We start from the raw sequence: 7,014 nt of genomic DNA, 5'->3' as shown, positions 1-7,014 counted from the left end.
ACCTAAAACCTTAAGTCTCTAACTCCCACATTTCTGCTGTTTCTTTAGCACAGTGAGGGAGCGTGAAAGCTCAGGTGAGCTGGGTGGATTGCGAAATGATTTGCCAAATGGACATTGCTTGGAAAGGCCTTTTGGCTATGGGTGAACACCCTCAAGTAGAAAAGTAACTGTGCAACCCATGAGAAAGCTGTTCTGCTGTATTTGGCTTATGCACCGTTGATTGTGCTCAGCTCTGAGATATGATCCAATAATGAAAAAAAAATCTCTTCTCCCACTTGGAGTTCTAGTTAGTTATTTATGTGGATAAGGTTTTATTGGGATAATTATTGTAAATGTGGCACACATGAAGAGTGGCTCCAATTGCATTTTTAGAGCATAAATGTATGATAATGAATTTCATGGCAAGTCACACAAATCTCCTTGTCCTGAAAGCTCCCAGCAGGAGAGACATTACTGTCTGTCAGAGGAATGACAGAGAGGAAGAAACCCCTTCTCTAATTTTTCCTTCTCTAAATATGAAGTGTCTCTTTCCCATGGAGCTCATAAAGGCCGTTTATGTTGTCAGGTATGCATGAGCATTCTTTTTACCAACTACTCTAAGGTTCTAAAAGCTCCAGTGAAGGAACAAAAAGAGCGTCATAATTCTAAGAAACTGGCTGAACACTACAGTCCCAACACTTCCTAATTAGAATGGAATGGACTCATGAATACAGCAGCGTTTCAGTCCTGTGGCTAGTCTCCTCTTTTGCAGGGTAATGAGCTTCAGAGAACCTGCTCTATCAACGTAGAATGTGATCTCCTGCTTTGTGACTATGCTTTAATTTGTTTCTCCATTTGGAAGATGTACTCTGTGAGAATCCAGAAACTCCTGTCTCCACTACACACACAGACACACACACGCACGCACACACTCTCTCTGGAAGAATATTCATGTTATGAAAGCACAAGCTCTTGCGAGGTCCATGGAAAACATATAGAAATAAGGATGGATGGGATCTGAACTACATTATGCCATTTCAGAGTCACATGGATCAGAATTGTGAACAAAACAAACACAAAGCCTGATCTGATAGTGAAGTCTAAAATGTAGCTCCAATGTAAAAGACGATTGGAGTGGGCCAGAGAGAATGAACCATATGTACAGGTGAATCTGAAAATCTTTTAGGAACTGCTAATTTATATGTTAATACCCTTTGCAATTTTATGATTTGAATTTTTTTCTGCTTTACACTTGAAGCAGTGTTTTTTAAATTTCAGTCAGGACCCTTTGGGTATATAATTTATTATTGGATTCAAAAGAAAATGTAAAACTCTTACGGATTCTGGCTGGCACCAGCTGCGTTTGGCATCTTCCTTTTTAGACCCCATAGTTGCTTACTTGAGTTACAGGCTGGATCGCCTTTGGTAAGATGATGTAGTTGGCAAAGTTGGTTTCTGGAGCTCCCAGATCCCTTACTCTGTCTGCTTTTGTCTTTGTGTTGTATGCTCTCCCGCCTCCCCAACCCCCCAGCCTCACCCTCCTCCTCCCTTCAGGCTTCCAGCAATGCCTATTCTCTTTCTTCTTTCCTATTAAAATCCGCTCTGAGGAGTCACTCTAATATCGGTCATTTATGACTCAGTATGGATTTAAATCAACTTCTTTCCCTCTCTCAGGGAGCATCCCTCTGAGTTTTATCTTCAGTTATGGAATTAAAGACTTTGTCCCTTATTAAAGGAATTTCAGGCATCAGCAAGCTTGTGAGAAAGGTAGATTTTTGGCTAAGTGGACCTTAATGGCATCTCAGAAATTGACAGATGATTGTACCACCCCCAGGGCTTAACACAGTGGCTGGCACACCCAGGAGCAGTTCAGTGAGGATTTGTTAATTGGATAGGTGGTTATCTACTCCTCCTACCCATAAGGCTTTGGCTGTTAGGCTTTTTCTTTGGCTTTTCAATGTCTCCCAGATGGATACTGTGGGGCTTAACCACATTGTGCATCCTGATGTTACACTGGAGTCTGATAATGAAAACGGCTGCAATATTTGAGAAGATTGAATCTTGAAGGATAATTCAATGAGCAGTCACAGGACAGAATCAGAAAGTTAAACAGACATATATGAATCTTCCAGAATTGAAAACTGTCGAAATTGCTGGAAGATTAGATCATATTAGTCATTTGCTGTAAACCTGTTCCAGCTGTACCTTCAAAGAAGAGTTTATTTCCTGACTGTCAGTCAACTGTGGCCTGATTAGAGGGAGCAGGATCTGAGGAGGTCGGAGTCTGTGCTCTGGAGTCATTTCTGATGAGTTTTTCTTTTGCCTAAAACACAGCAGGAAAAGTGAATGCAAGGTGGAGAAAAGATTTACATTTTTTTCCCTTATTGCTCCCGTGAAGCTTATATTTCCATTTAAAATCTTTTCATGGAAAGCTCTTGGAAAAATTGACCCTAAAGCAAGCATTATTTGGAGAGTTTGGGATGTGGCTTTCTGACAAGGTGTAGGTTTGAATGTGATTAGCAGACAAGCCCTGTGCTGGGCCTCTTGGCTTCTGCTGGCCGGTGTTCGTCTGCACACCACCCGGCCTTCCCTGCTCTGCCGCTGCTAGAAATGTCCCTGCTACTGTTCTGATGTTCTGCAGTATATTCTCGAACCCTCCTTCATTGTCATCTGGGAGTGGCCCACCCTTTATGAACATAAATCAATCATTGTAATTTTCCCCAAGAAATCCTGCGATGAGGAAGTGGTGGTTGAGCTCAGATGAGAATGATTCTGCTCTAATATCCAAGCCTATCTGATTGGTATAAGGACAACTTCTACCTGCTTTGGGGAGGAAATGGAAAGAAAAATACAGGTTCTTTGCTCTCCTCTTGACAAAGGTACTTACTTTTACTGCTAGGCAACTTTTCATCCCCACCTCTCACACTCCCATTCCTAAGAAACCCAAAGTTGCTCTCTTTTTTTGGCCTCATATTGTTTTTCAATAGGTTAAAGTTACAACTGTTAATAAGCAAGGGCTTTTGCTCCAGGGCTGTCAAACTAACCTTTTTCAAGTCTGCAAAATTTGTTTAGCAATTAAAATAAAAGAGATATGAAATCTCATATATTCATGTAAGTGACTCTTCCTTTCATGTTTTTGCCTGGCTATAACTTGAGATGGTTTCTAACCACAAGCTTTTCATTAAGTAGAAAATGTAATTATTCTCTTTGAGAGGAAGGGCCAGACACTCCCAGTGACCTGTCTAAAGAATCTCTTTGACTAATGACAGCTTCTCTCAAATTAGAGCAAGAATTGTACTGATTCTTAACAATGTGGGGGCAGGACAATAAAATCAGGAAAATTTTAAGAGTAGCATCACTGCCCTAGTAAGTAGTTTTCTGCAGTGAAAGCTTTAAGCACTTTATTAAAGGCATATTTGGAAATATGAAAACCGTTGCATTCTAGACTCAATAAAGCAAAATGATAATGGTGAACAATCTTAAGGATCTTTCAGTAAGAGGGAGGCTTTCTGGAATGTCTAAGAAGTTTGCAGCATCATTTGAAATAAAATTGTATTTAAGGTAGTTCAGAGTCTCATTTCGCCGAACTTCAAACAAGTATCCAAGTAATTAATACAACTTTCTTTAACCAGGACCCGTAATTAACCAAATCTTCTTCTGAATTTTATTTTTACAGAGAGAGGTATATCAAAAGATAACCATGTTCTAGTTTTTTTTTTTTTACAGCATTTCTAGTGTATTGTGAGTTTGTTATGGGTTAAACACAATCTCTTAAGCTTTTTACAACCATATTACTAGTCTGGGCTGATGCCATCAATGGTTGGAAAAATGACTCCAAGACCCAGCAATATCTTCAATCTTCAAATATTAAATTTTGCTCACTAATGTAACTTACTATACTATGCTCACTAAGGCAGGAAATTGGACTCATAGGATTTCCAGCCATAAATTTTGAAAAATAATAGGGTTTTCAGGTTAACCCCCAGTTACCCAGAGAAAAAACAGCCACAATATTCTATTCTCAGACCCAATGAAGAAAGGATTGGCCATGCTGATGTGTCGTTATGTTGAAAGTAGTAAAAAATGATTGCCTATGGTTTGGAAATAGTTTTGTTTTATAGTAAATTTGTGGTACTAGAAATTGATCTGGGATGTTTGCTGTTATTCACTATATACAACAACAGTGAGTGGCTTAACATGGTAGGTGCTTTAAAATATTTTTGTCTAAATAGAAGAATCAACATGTGCCCTGTATATTTTTAAGATATTAAACCAATTTTTGTTGCCAATTGCTCCTGATAATCTGTTTCCTTGTCCTATACTCCTCCAACTCTTTGAATTAATTGAACTTATTGCTTCAGGGGAAGATGGATATGACCTGGAACAAATGTATCATTGCTCGGCTCTGAGTTTCAAACTGTAATTTTTTGGGTGCTTTGTGAGATAATAGTTTCAAGAGCCAGGCTTTGATGAGGGTAAAGATTCACTTTACGTACTAAGAGCAAAATCTGGTGGTTTGAAAGTAGTACTTCGCCACCAACCATTATGTAGAGAAGATGGAGAATACTAACATAAGGGAAGTTTCTGCTGTTCAGGAAGCCAAAAGCTGTTTTGGTGCTCAGAGGAGCTTGGAGAAGTTTGGGCAGGAATGTGCTTAGGCTTCATATGCTGATCCCACACTTTGGGCCACAAAAGGGACTGGTATCGCCCTTCCTGTTTATAACTCTTGGAGGGGATCACATAGTGCCCTATGTCAACGCAGTGTAGCCACAGTTGAGTAGAAAGGCTCCATGGCACGATAAAGCAAAGAGAGGGCAGAGGATAGTGTACCTGGTTCTGAAGGGCTGTAAAGGAGATCTTAAGTTCTCACATGTCCTGATGGGGGATACAAGAGTGAAGGAAGGACAGGTGGATCAGAAGAAACCTGGGGTCAAGAACAGGAGAGAGCTGAGTGCAGGAACCTTGCCATTAGAATAATGGCCAGTTCATGGTCATTAGCGGTGCCTCCCAGCATGATTCCCCAAAGGCCAGGTGGCCCTGAGACACTATGCAGTGGACACTTGTGCAAGTCTCACAATGATCAGGCATGGTTAGGAACAGCTCAGCAGACGTCGGAAAGAATCTAGAGACCAACATGCAACACAGAGGTCTCTTCTCCAGTGCTATGAAGCTACGTAAGCTTTCCTCTGCACCCCAATATCAGCTTGAGGAAAGAGAAGAGAAGATATTTTGAGAAAATAGAGGTAGCCCTAATAGGAAGTTTGAAGTTGGAATTGGTTGAATATTAACCCGAAAGATACTGGGGGAATTAGGACTCCAGAGCAATATGAAGTCAGATATAGAACGTTAAGTTGCTGCTTTTTGTAACTGTCATTGTGTAAATGTGTACTTCTCTACCAGATGCATCCCCCAAAACCTTATAGACTAAGGCAAAGCTCATCTGACTTTGCATCTGAGCACTGTCTTCCTTTTTATTTATTTTTCCAAGTCTTCCATTAGATTTATTTTGTTTATTTTTTCCAGCTTTATTGAGGTATAATTGACAAATAAAAATTGTCTACATTTGTGGTATACAATGTGATAATTAGATATATGTATACATTGTGAAATGATTACCACAATCAAGCTAATTAACACATCCACCACCTCACATAGTTACCTTTTTTTTTTTTTGGTGAGAAACTTAAGGTCTACTCTCTTAGCAAATTTCAAGTATACAGTACAATATTGCTAACCATGCTGTATATATATATATAGTCATCATGCTTTCCATTAGATCCCCAGAACTTACTCATCTTATAACTGAAAGTTTGTACCCTTTGACCAACATCACCCCATTTCCAACATCGCCCAGTCTCTGGGAACCATCATTCTTCCATGTGCTTCTGTGAGTTGAAAAGTCTTCTTCTTTATATATTTATTCTGGGAAAAGTATGAAGGGGAGTGAGATGATAAGAGAGAAGTTCTCTATTAAAATGCAGAATCCTCTGGAAGTAATTACACCTTAAAATTGTATCAGTTAATACTAAATTATTAGTTAACAAAATAGTTGTCCACTACCACTAGGGGTTTATAGGAAAGTGTGTATGGTGGGGGGGGATAATAAAGACTGGACACTTTGGAGAAGGTAGTTAAGGCGGAATTAAGAGGTAGATATAGGTTTCTTTGTATTTCTCAGGTTGCTTGGATAATGTTTGTCCCACGGTTTTATCCCTTTTCTTAACCTGCTGGGACACAAGAGAGGACTGCTCTGTATTTTTGGTTGTCAAGGTGATACTATGAGTTAGTTTAGAGCACAGGGTTTGGAATCAGACAAGCCTGAGTTCAAATACTAGCTGTGTGACCTTGCACAAGCGGCCTAACCCATTTTAGCTCCAGTTTTCTCATCTGGAAAATGAAGGAAATGATAGCATGGCAAAGATTTGTTGTGGGGAATAAATGCAAGCTGAAAACTTCCAAGAATAATATCTGAAATGTGATTGGTGCTTCATAGGTGTTTGTTCCCTTTCCCTTGTCAGACTGTGCTGAACATCTTCCCTTTGCCTCTCCAGATCCACTCCCCACCCTTTTCTATCCTACTCTGTGTTCTGAAAGACTGATCTCTATAGACTTCATCACTGGGCTTCCTTGTTCTCTGGCTTCCCAGTGCGGTAGGCCAATGGAGAGCACTAGTAGGAGATGAGAGGGAGGAAAGTGAAGTTGGGATATTTATTCCCCCAGCTTCCTCCCTGCAGGATGCCATCAGGTTGATCAGGTGTCTCAAGGGAAGGTCACAGCTCTGATCAGGAAGCCCTCTCCATGGAACCATCTCTCTCTTCTGCTAGGGGCAGCTCCCTCCCATTGCCCTTTCAAGTCTGAGGCGATCATCCTTTCTCATCTCTCTCCCAGTACTTCATTATCTCTTCTTATGGCTTACCATACTTTTGTAAATAGTCCGTTTATTAAACTTTCCTAAAATTACCCAATTTGAGTGTACCTGCCTGTTTCTTGCTGGGACCCTGATTGATACATTCTCTTACTGTTTCTAAGTATCTA

This window comes from Equus caballus, chromosome X (assembly GCF_041296265.1).
Source record: "Equus caballus isolate H_3958 breed thoroughbred chromosome X, TB-T2T, whole genome shotgun sequence".
In the NCBI taxonomy this organism is placed as follows: Eukaryota; Metazoa; Chordata; class Mammalia; order Perissodactyla; family Equidae; genus Equus; species Equus caballus.
Note: the sequence above shows the minus strand (reverse complement) of the source record.